The sequence below is a fragment of the Mastomys coucha genome, unplaced genomic scaffold (genome assembly GCF_008632895.1).
Source record: "Mastomys coucha isolate ucsf_1 unplaced genomic scaffold, UCSF_Mcou_1 pScaffold8, whole genome shotgun sequence".
In the NCBI taxonomy this organism is placed as follows: domain Eukaryota; kingdom Metazoa; phylum Chordata; class Mammalia; order Rodentia; family Muridae; genus Mastomys; species Mastomys coucha.
The window spans coordinates 51,209,299-51,221,288 of NW_022196914.1; positions in this window are offsets into that span (position 1 = coordinate 51,209,299).

The following is an 11,990-nucleotide window of genomic DNA, read 5'->3' on the forward strand; positions in this document are numbered from 1 at the left end:
TTTTTTTTTTTTTTTTACATCTCCAGCAGATTTATTTTTAAAGGAATATCCTAAGGGACAAAAATTGGGTACAGAAATATGGATTGGAAAATAAATACAAAGGTAAGCTGTTTTACTAATTACTTTATAGCCACAAACTTGTACAAAGGATGATGCCCTATACAAAACACAACAAATTCAAATGAAGTGTTCCCTTAACAAGACTGAAGATTCAGTCTCTGGTACTTGGAATTTAGGATGCAGTCCTTGTTTTGGGATGGGTCACTGAGTGTTTGGCAGAGTCTATAGTTTTAACTAGATTTGAGCAGAAGAATGACCACCTGACCCAGGTAGAAGTAGATGAAGTATTTGGTTTCATGTGTCACATAGCTACTGAGATCTATCCTACAATGCAGTGCCAAGTGGGGGCTGCCCTTGTCAGACTTCTTGGTATGGACTACAATGTCCTGTTCTATATTGTACTTCTCCAGTGTCTGAGTAGAGAGTTTCGCAGAGTCCTGTGGCATCTTTTCCTACTTGTCTGCATTTTCTGACCACTGCCTGCTGGTCTCACATGGTTACGGCAGAGCAGGGGCTGGTTGGCTGCTGAGAGCTCCTGGGGAAGGTGCTGGTGTTGCTCAAGTAGCACAAGAGAGCTGGTCGCTACTGAAGCCATGGCACATCTGATAAATCATTAATTTTTAAAAAAGAGTTTTTTTTAAAAAAAAAAAAGACTCGACCTTAATTTGCAGTAAAAATGTCTGAACTTCCCCTGCAACTCTCATGGCCTAGGGTTTTATTTCATCAGCTGTAGCCCTATCCAGTGCTCATCAGGAAACATCCTATGATTAATTAAGTTTCTTGGTGGCCCTTGGAAGTATAGCTACAAAGGTCACCCAAAACAGTGTGTATGGCCACCATAAAGACACTAGATTATTACTTTCTCTTGAGAAGTTGTATGTCCTGAGCATGCTGTGTCTTTCCTCTGAGCACTGTGTCCTATTGACATTTAAGATTATGCTTAAATCTGTTGTAATCTCCCCTTAATAAACTCCAACTCTGCCTCATACTGAAATCCTTTTCTGCACAAAGTAAAACATTCCAGCTTGCCCTGAGTCACACTCTCTTGTAAGAACATCTCAAGCTGCTATAGGTGAGACTGTGTCTTCACCCATAACCATGGCGCTACTGACAAGTTGACTTTGTTTAGCTGCTCGTTCAAGAGAGCTTTTAAACTCCTGAGGTCTGGAGTCTCAATCGTCGGAAATGTGCAAGGAGCTTTCATCTCGGGAAATGTCCTCACCATTGCTTAGGGGCCTGTTTCCCATTCTCTTAAATGCCCTTAAAATGGCAACCCTTTGTTCTTTGAGCAGTGATTTGATTTTGAAAACAGCCAAATATGTTTGAAGGGTGATCTCTAGTGAAGTCATCTTGGGAGGGCCATTTTCTAATGAAAAATGAAGTGAGATTGTAAGTGTTGAGACAGATCCAGTGTACAGCTTTTCAGTTGTTTGAAGGTTGTTCTCAGGAGGGGATTCCTAAACTCCTGTGTAGCAATGAACAAGAGACATACTAACAAAAGAGTCTCATTTCATTTGTGAAACACCCAGGCTGGGCCAAGGTCCAGCTCAAAGGAGTGCTAGAGGAGACTTCTCGCCATTCAAGCAAAGTGCTAGGTAGGTAAAATGTATATAATGATCTCACTTGTGTCTCATAGAGACACAACTTTCATATTCTGGTTAGAACGTTAAAGGAGTAGAAGGTCAGGAGAGCTGGATATAAAATCATAGAGAAGAAGGTACCTGTGTAATTAACAGTCCATCCTTCTGGCAGGTACAGGGATTTGGCCAGGCACCAACGCCATCTACTACACATCCTTGTGTTCACATGTGCCTCATAAATATGAGTTCTTTATTTTATCTAAACATAGCAATGCAAATATTTACTGCGTCCTTTACAAATATTTACTGATCTTCACTTAGTAATGAAAATGAAAGAGCTGAGTAATATACAGTCCTTCCCTGAAAGCAGCCACCCTGGATAGATGGGTACATGCTGAACTAAAGATGCAGCTGAGAAGTGGAACAGTATCTTTGTTACGCCTCTCCTCATATGCCCCATCTCAGAATACTTTCCTCACTGAACCCACACATCCAGGGACTTTTTCTTTCTGGGCGTTACTCCCTAGAAATAACCAGTATCTACACTTGTATTTAAGAATTATTTTTTAAAAAGCAGTGTTTTTTCCAATTTTATTAGTTAAGTCATGAAACTCTCAAAGTGCATAATATCAATCTTGATTGTTGAAAATTAAAATAGAAAGGAGCAGAACACAGAATACTAGAGTCTGTCACAGTAGTGCTTACTGAAAGTGGTGAATAAGGTCAAGAGTAGGAATAATGTGCTTTCTGAACACAAATGTGTTGGCATATGTGTATTAGATGCTTTTCCTAGTCAGGGTAAAATGTTTTTCTTAGAATGAATTGTTATCAAAAAAAAAAAAAAGTTTGAGAAACTCTGCTGCAAACTGAACCCAGCTGTGTTAACTTGATAGTGAAAGATTCTGCTCAGATAACATGTCTTAAATGGGTCACAGTGTAATTGTGAGATGAAAGCATGAGTTTGAAGGGGTAATTTCAAGTGCATTTGCAGAACAGAAGGTAAATATTTGGGATTTGGGGTTCTTTTGGCATCGTCTGTGTTAATAAACCTGCTTTATCAATAAGGCTATTAAATAACTCACTGTGCTCAGTTCTGTGTACTGAGAACGTAATGAAGACAAAAACACAACTGGGCCACTTAGAAGTGATTTCACAAGGTCATAAAAAAAGAGGAGCTCACTTCAGTAAGGGGTGAGAGATGCTGCAGTAGAGTCACAGCAGTGGCAAGGTGAGAACCCTGTCCCTATGCAGGTTTCTTTCCTAGTTGGTACCCTCCCTAAGGACCCTTTGATGTCATTCCAGAGATAAGGTTTATACCTAAACTTAAAAATGGCACCCCCACATGCACAAGCTCATTTGACAGAGGTGAAAAGATGTGCTTTAACCTTGTCTGTTCTTCTGTGTTAGTCATTTTTCATCACCACAACGACAATGACAATGACAAGTGAGAGGTATAAAATGAAACCAGACAACTCTGATTCCTGGAGATAAACTGAGGCCATGAACTTATAAGGCAGGGCTGAAAATGCAAATCAAACCTACTTATTGGGACACAGAGGATACTGAGCAATCTTTGACTGAATCAATTTGCTCGAATGCAGCATCTGCTCCGTGAGCAACTGTTCCTCTGTCAGGTCCTAGCACCCAGCAAGAGCAAGTTCACGAGAATCTACACCCATCACTATGAGACAACTAAGCAAAAATTCCAGTGATGTTATCTACACCTTAGAAACCAATCACCTGTGGGCCGTAGTCTGTACTGATATCAAGATTGTAACACCTAGAATGCCCAGGGAAGAAAATACTTCTGAGCGGTTTGAAGGATGTCAGTGCTGAGATCCTCAGATTTGGATGATCTTACTTAGCATTACTTATTTTAATCAGCTTTACTAAGGTGTTACTTATAGTCATCAAAATCTAGTAAGTGTGCAATTTGAAGAGTTTTAATGAATGAATTTAATACCTTCAGAAGAGTCAACATATCAAACCCGTTCGGTATGTCAGAAGCTTCACAATGCTCCTTGTGTAGAATCAAGCCTTAATGCAAGCTCTGAAGTTGATCAGCTTAGCCAATAATGGTAAAATTAAGTAAATTAAAATCATTGTTTAAATTAATTCCTCAATAAATATAACAAGACAAATTATGGAAAATCAAGAAAGAATTCTTGATAAGTTAAGTATACTTAATAAGTTAAACATAGCCTGTCCAAAGAAAAACAATCCATTGAAAAATTAATCTAATGTTCAATTCACAAGTCTGATTTTTATCCTTAGAAATTTATTCAAAGAATCTGCATTAGCAGCGGGCCATGATGCTTCACACTTCTAATCTCAGCACTTGGGAGGCAGAAGCAGGCAGATCTGAGTTGGAGGCCAGCCTGGTCTACAGAGCAAATTCCAGAATAGTCAGGACTACACAGAGAAACTCTGTCTCACAAAAAGAGAGAGAGAGAGAGAGAGAGAGAGAGGAAAAAGAAGAAGAGGAAGAAGAAGAAGAAGAAGAAGAAGAAGAAGAAGAAGAAGAAGAAGAAGAAGAAGAAGAAGAAGAAGAAGAAGAAGAAGAAGAATTGGACAAGGAAGACAGAGACAGGGAAAAAGAAAATGTGCATTATCTTCAGAAAATGGAGAAATGCCTAGTGCTTCAGTGTAGTAAACTTAACAAGTACTACTATGCAGTGAGACCAAAGAAGCTTGGGGCCTGAACATTCTCACAGCAAAAAAGGGATGCCTAATGCTTACAACTAATTCCTTCTATGTTCATTATAAGAGGTTAATATGCACCCTCATTCTACAAAGAAGAGAAACATTCCTCTAAATAACCAAATGGTCATGAATACAGCTGTATAAGTTTCAGACAGATGTTTCAAAATAGAAAAGAAAGAAGCCAGATGGGTATATAAAAGGCAGGAACCAAATTAAGCCCAAGATTACCCATGAGATAAAATGATGACTAGAAGTATATCCGCCAGCAGCATTGACCAGCCAGAGCACAGCCAGCTAACAGACATGGCTCAGACTTGGCTTGACCCCAAAACAAGCAGAGTACCCAGATCCACATAGGCCCCAGGAGTGAACTGTGTGTTAAGCCACAGACTCTGCTGTGTTACAGTAATGTCTACAGTTCTTTCCCATGAAAAATGCTTTAGGAAAAATGAGAATTCTCATATTATTGAACAAGATGTGCACTTTTCCCAACAATGAAGAAAACACAATATTCACCACAAGTGCACAGAGAGAGAGAGACTAGAATTTTTTCAATAAAATTTCAAAGGAAACAAAATATGTAAAGAAAATACAAATTTGCACCAAAAAAAGAAAGAAAAAAAGAAACAAGATCAAAGCCATTTTGAAGGGGTTTCATTATATACTTTCAAAATCATTAGTCCCACTAAAACATTTTCCAGCATGTGTGAATCTTTCTCACAAGAATCAGAGTTCTCAAGAGTCGTGCTGCACTGTATGATACAAAGTCCTCAGCATTAAACTTGAACCTCATATGCTCAGAGCTTGTTTTCTTTTGTTCCTGGAGTCTACCTGACTTGCCTGCTCCATGAAGCACACAAAAAAGTCACAAAATGCTGTAAATATCACTCATCATTCATGTGTCTGACTCTGACCAAGATACATTGTCAATTCTATTCCACAGTGGTGAACTACGAAGGCCTCAGAGGGACAGGAGAGGAGCCTCCACATGAGTTTTCATCCTCATTCATTCTACCTGACCATCAACTCACAAATCCTTCTGTAGTCTACCAGATTTACCTCCTATTGATCCTGACTCAAGTTAAACCTGAAAAGGGTATGGATAACATCTTCCTGAACATTATGGACACATCAAGGAAGAAAAGAGAGAAGAGATGATGGTGAGAGAAGCTATGACCTGCTGCTTCTGTGTGGCTGCTTCACTTAAGACAAAGTTAAGGATGTATAGAACAATGGCCTCATCTGTGATGGCCATAGAGAATACACTCATATGTCAAACATACAATGCATACTTGTACAAAGACTAAATTTTTTTTTAAAAGTACCGAAACAATTATAAGATTGCCTAATTGTTTCCTGAATCCTCCGGAGAGTTTCCTAAAACATTCTGATAAGCAAATATAGGATTCTGTATTTGTTGCAAGCTTGCAGGTGATGCCCACACTGCAGGTCCCTGAAAACTACACCCAATTCTAGGCCCATCTCTGAACATCTGAAGTTTCAGAAATCAGCATCTTAGTGGCCCCAGGATGATTTGTACATTCATGTTTTACCTTTATTCTTACTGTGGGTATACATGTATGGTGTATGTATGGCATGGTCCATTCTGTCCTTCCACTGTCCTTCCAGGGATCAAACTCAACTCATCGGGCTTGGAGGACAACCACATTTTACCTACTAAACCATCTCTCCAGCCCTCTTTCACTAACTTTCTAAAACATTTAATCTTTCTGAGTCACAGCTGGGATAATAATACTTGAGTCTTCCTTGGCCCGTTACTCCTATGGAAGCCAGAATAGCAATGGGTGCATGGTGGGAGTTATATTTTACATCCAGGAAGGTTGAAAAGATGCTCCAGACATCACAAGGAAACAAAGATGCTTTCCCTCCTTAAATACTGTTTTGCCATGGGTGCAAATAAGTTGTGTGTGGAGAAAGGCAAAGGGAGATTATATCTCCTTTGATGTATCCAGAAAGGAATAAAAAAATTAGGGGTGATATGATGCTCCTTGTCAGTGTTTGGCTGTTTGTACTTTTCTATGATTTTCTAACTTTTGGTATGAACATCTATTATTTTTAAAGTCAGGATAAGAAAAGTTTTTGAAGTCTTTAATTTAAAAACTATCACATTTATATGAAAATGTCACAGAAGATAACACTTTCTAAAGTGGCCACTCCCTCAAATTGTCTTTGTCCAGTGGTCTGGCTTTTGTCTGTAATATAGCTCAACTAGTTCTCAGGTTTCCTCTCTTACATCCATGCCTAGAACATTTTGCCTACCATATTGCCACTATCCAGTAAAATAGGCAGATTTCAGTTTTATAAATAGATATATTTGTTTACTTTTTATTTAAAGACTGATTAGTCAATTGATTGATTGATTGATTCATTCATTCATAATTATATTCACATGCACAAATATATGCATAAGTAATGGAACAGAAGAAGGAGGCAGCATCCTTGGTACCTCTCCTCTCACATTACCCTATCTTGGAATGCTCTTTTTTGTCTTTTTTCTCCAGTGTTAGAGTCTGGTCAGACATTCTTATATGGCTATAATTGCTATAAAATATAGCTATATTTTATAATTGCTATATAAAAATTGCTATGTAATTCTGACTTTTAAAAATATATTTATTTTAGTATGAGTTGTTAATATGTATATGTCTTGGTGAGGTTACTCACACATGAGTATGGGTGCCCTCAGGGTCCAGAAGAAAGCATCATATCCCCTAGATCTGGAATTACAGGTGGTCATGCACTACCTGATGTAAGTGGTAGGAACCAAACTTGAGGCCTCTGAAAGACCAGTAACTGCTCTTAACCATTGAGCCATTTCTCCAGCCTGATTCTAATATGCTTTTGTTTGGCTTATACTTAGACCAGGGCATTCTTGTAATTTTGCATTTGGTGAAGGGTAAAGCAAAAAGAGAGTTACCATGTTTTCCCCTTGTGAAAGCAAAAGATGTACTTTTACTGTGGAGGTCTAAATGAGATGTCTCCTACCCTCTCAGGCAGTTGAACACTTGTTTCATAATTAATGTTGCTGCTTGGGGAAGCTCAGGAAGTGTATTACTGAAAGATATCCACAGAAGATTATATGGGAAGTAATTTTGAGTTCCTTCATGATTGCAAATGTCTCTGTTCTACATTAGTACCTGACTAATAGATTGGACCTAAAACTTTTGCATCAAAGTTACTTTCCCTAATGATTTTGAAAGAGCTATTCAGCCATGTTCTAATACCCAGTGTGGACACTGAGAGACCCAATGCCAGTCTTACTGGCCATGCTTCCTGGGGAAGCGTTCCTTTGTGGAGATCATAACCAAGTGTTCTGAATTTAATTAAGAATGTGTCTCTGTGTGTTTAATCTTTACAATCCTTAAATTGAGTTCTCTTAAGCATCAATTCTTCCTGGGAAACTTCTTTCAATTACTTAGGTAAATCTTTCCCCCAGTTCACTCAGCTTTCCGTATTAAGGCTGCCTATGAAACTGATATCAGATCTCCCAAATGTATATATCTTACCTTTTCAAGTTTTGTTAATTAGATTTGCGTGAAATTCTTAGTGCTTTACTTTTTAGAATTCATATGTAACTTCTTAACATTGTATTAGTTTTTAAAGAGTTTGATATATGTCACTCCTCCCCCAACTCTTCCTAGATCCACCTCCTTGTCCTCATCCACCAAAATGTGCTCACTTTTTCTTTTATCAAGGCCAAACCTATCAAGGCAATCTTTGATGGCCAAATATTCTTTGATGTGTGGCCTTCCACTAGAGTATGGTCAGCTTATCAGGAGCTAGAGAGAACTGCCTCTCCTCTTCTAGCAACTAATATTTGCTGTCGCTCCACAGCTAAAGATAAGACTTTGTAACTAATGCCATTCTTCATGCTAGTGTTTGGACTGGCTTATGCTTGCACAGGTCTTGTGCATACAGTCTCAACCACTGTGAGTTCATATGTTCAGCTGCCCTGCTATGTCTAGACACATTTTGTTTTATTTGTATTCAGACTACCAGGCTTTTCATCTGCTTTTGTAGTCATTCACTGCCTCTGGCTCTTCCAATTTTTCTTTTGCCATCTCTAAGGCTTTGGAGAAAGAAATGTGGTATATATGTTCTATTCAGAGCTTGAGTGTTCTATAATCCCTTATTTTCCCTGTCCTGACCAATTGAAGTTTTCTGTGTTAATAACCATCTATTGAGAATAAAATTTTTTCTCAGGAGAACTGAAAAATGCATTACATATAACTAAAATGTTACACATATTATAATATTTTAAAAGTAAATTTTCATTTTGCTTATTCTCTTAGCATAAAATCTTTCTTTTGTTTTATGGATGTAAAAACATACCATATGTTACAGTCAGAACTAATGGACAGAATTTTTAAAGTTCTTTTATGCTTCCTACATTTTAAAAGTATTTTATATATGTATTTGTTTTTCACTATATGTTTGTACAAGATTTGTTTACCTTGATTTTGCTTTTTAATTATTTTTTGAGATTATAATGTAACTCCCTCATTTTCTCCTTGCCTTTCCTCATTCCAAACCTCCTGTAACTCTCTTTAAAGTTCATGACCTCTTTCTTCATTAATTGTTGTTACATACATACATTTGTGTGTGTGTGTGTGTGTGTGTGTGTGTGTGTTCCTAAATACATACAACTTGGTCAGCCCATATAATGTTGCGTGTATGCATATGATTTTATTAATTCTACTTTCTTCTTGAATATCCCTTTATGATTATGAATGAATTTCTTGGTTTCGTTCAGGAGTCAGTGGGAGTTTCTTCTGTGCTGTTTTTGGGTAGATCCTTTCCATGAATGGAAAGAATTACCACAAGTCAAGTAGTTATTGGAAAGATTACCAAATGATGGGAAAACTTTGTTTGTTCAGTGGGCATTTTGGCAGTCATATAGAAATAGTGGTTCTCAGTTATGTGGTATCAAGATGGATTTGGACCAGTGGGTCAGGTTTGTTCTGCCTATATGTTAGATTTTGATGATCCACAGTTTAATCATTTTCTATAAATAATAAATAAATGAATAAGGACTGAGAAAAAAAGAAATAGTGGTTCTATAGAAACATAGGTTATCTCTAGGCAGATTATGCTCTTCAGTGAGCTGCCAAAGCTCTCACTGAAATGAAATATATCAAAAGAGATTGTTTCACTGAGTCAGTTTTCTCCCAACTAAAAAAGATAAACCATGACTACAGGAGCTCCAGGCTCTTTGGGAAACTAGCGGCTCATCTAAGAGAACTAACGGGAGGATATACATACATACGTTGCAGGGACAAACTTCAGCCCATGACTTCATCTTCCTGCAAGCCACATCTGCCAACTGGTCCCTGGAGTCATCTTTCATCACCTATATGCTCATAGCTCTAATACCTACTCCAGTTTAAGTCCTACTCACATTTCTGTTTCCAGAAATTCAATAAACTCCCATCTACAGACTGCTTATGCCTCCCTTGCTACTTGCTAGAAATTTCTAGACAGGTTTACTGTTATTTCAGTGGGATTAGAGATGGAAGACTAGTAAATAACTATGCTTGATCTGCCATCCCACAATCTTAGACCTGGATGCACTATTTTCCAGGCAATCAGGATAAACTCTTCTATTCTATTTTTCCATGTTTTATTTAATTTTAAGACAGGCATTATCTTTAGTTAAAGACTTAAATCATGAAATTATCCGTAATTTCTCCCTAGCCTTGATCCCTAAATGAAGTCACTCATTGACTCCTCTCTATTATTCCCTGCAAAGGTTCTGAAGTCTGTTTCTATTTAGCATTGCCACTGCCCATATGGAAAGGATAGACTGCTGAGAAGTCAGTTAGGAACTTAGTTCTCATCACAGGCCCACCAGTGCTTCTGCCACAGTTCCCAAAGGTCTTCTTACCTGTGACTGCCTATGCTCCAAATCTTTTAACTCACTGCTCTCTAAACCAGTGGTTCTTAAACTTCTTAAGTCTGTGATCAGTTCTTCATACTGTGCTGACTCTAACCATGAAATTATTTCATTGCTACTTCATAAGAGGAGTTCCAACCCATAGGTTGAGAACCATGGCTAAACCCTTAACCTACAGTCCTTACCGTTGCCATATGAGTACTGATTGCCAAGCCACAAGTTCCTGGAGGAGATTTTGAGAACTTCAAGTTCTCAAGCTTCTTAAGTTGTTATGAAGGCCATTCTACATTCAAACTTCATTTGACATCTCTGCTTCTCTCTCTCTCTTTCTCTCTCTCTCTCTCTCTCTCTCTCTCTCGTAAACATCATGGATTTTAGCCAAGCTAAATTATTTCTAGGTCTTCAATTTATTCTAAGATTTTCTGTTCTTGTACCCTTGGGTATCCTATTTGAAAAGTATATTCTCACAGAAAGAAAGAAGGTGGTATTAATCTTTCACAGAGCTACTAAGATTTCTGATTTTTTTCTGAGACATTTCTTGATCTTCTCAGCTGAAATTAATTCCCCTTTTTTCTATTTTATCTTAATAACTGTCTTACAGCATTTTTATAACCCCACCATATTCTAATCTATTCAATAGAAATTTATAGCCACAACACCCAGAGGAAGCTCCACTCCCAGGTGCTCTGACACACCCAGGATCAGAGAGTAACTGGGAACAGCGGGACCAGGCACACAGGAACTCCACCAGCCCAGTGACTCGGGTTCCTTCCGGTCTGTCTGGGCTGGGATCTACAGCAGACCTTGGGTGCAAACTCCACAGCCAGTCCCACAACATCCAGAAGAATCTCCACTCCCAGGCATTCTGACACACCCAGGATCAGAGGTGAGCAGGAACCAACATCTGTCCCAACACTGGGAGTAACTGGGTCCAGTGGGACCAGCCACACAGGAACTCTGCCAGCCCAGTGACTCCAGTTCCTTCCGGTCTGTCTGGGTTAGTGTTCTGAGCAGACCTTGGGCACAAGCTCTGCAGCAAGTCCCACAACTCACAGAGAAAGCCACACTCCCAGGTGATTTAACAAGCCCAGGATCCCAGGATCCCAGAATCAAAGGATCACAGAGTCAGCTTGATTCTGAGGAGTTCTGACACAACCAGGATCACAGGAAAAACAGGCTCCAGTCAGATTTAGCAAGGGCAGGTAGCACTAGAGTTAACCAGATGATGGGGGCAAGTGTAAGAAAATAAACAACACAAACCAAGATCACTTGCCATCATCAGAACCCAATTCTCCTACCATAGCAAGTCCTGGACACACCATTACAACAGAAACGCAAGAATCAGATATAAAATCACTTATCATGATGATGATGCAGTACCTTAAGAAAGACATAAATAGCACCCTCAAAGAAATACAGGAGAACACAGGTAAAGATATAGAAGCTCTTAAAGAGGAAACACAAAAAATCCCTTAAAGAAATACAGGAAAACACAATCGAACAGGTGAAGGAAATGAGCAAAACGATCGAGAACCTAAAAATGGAAATAGAAACAATAAAGAAATCAGAAAGAGAGACAACCCTGGAGATACAAAACCTAGAAAAGAAGTCAGGAGCCATAGATGCAAGCATCACGAACAGAATGCAAGAGATAGAAGAGAGAATCTCAATTTCTGTATCCACTCCTCTGTTGAGGGACATCTGGGTTGTTTCCAGGTTCTGGCTATTATAAA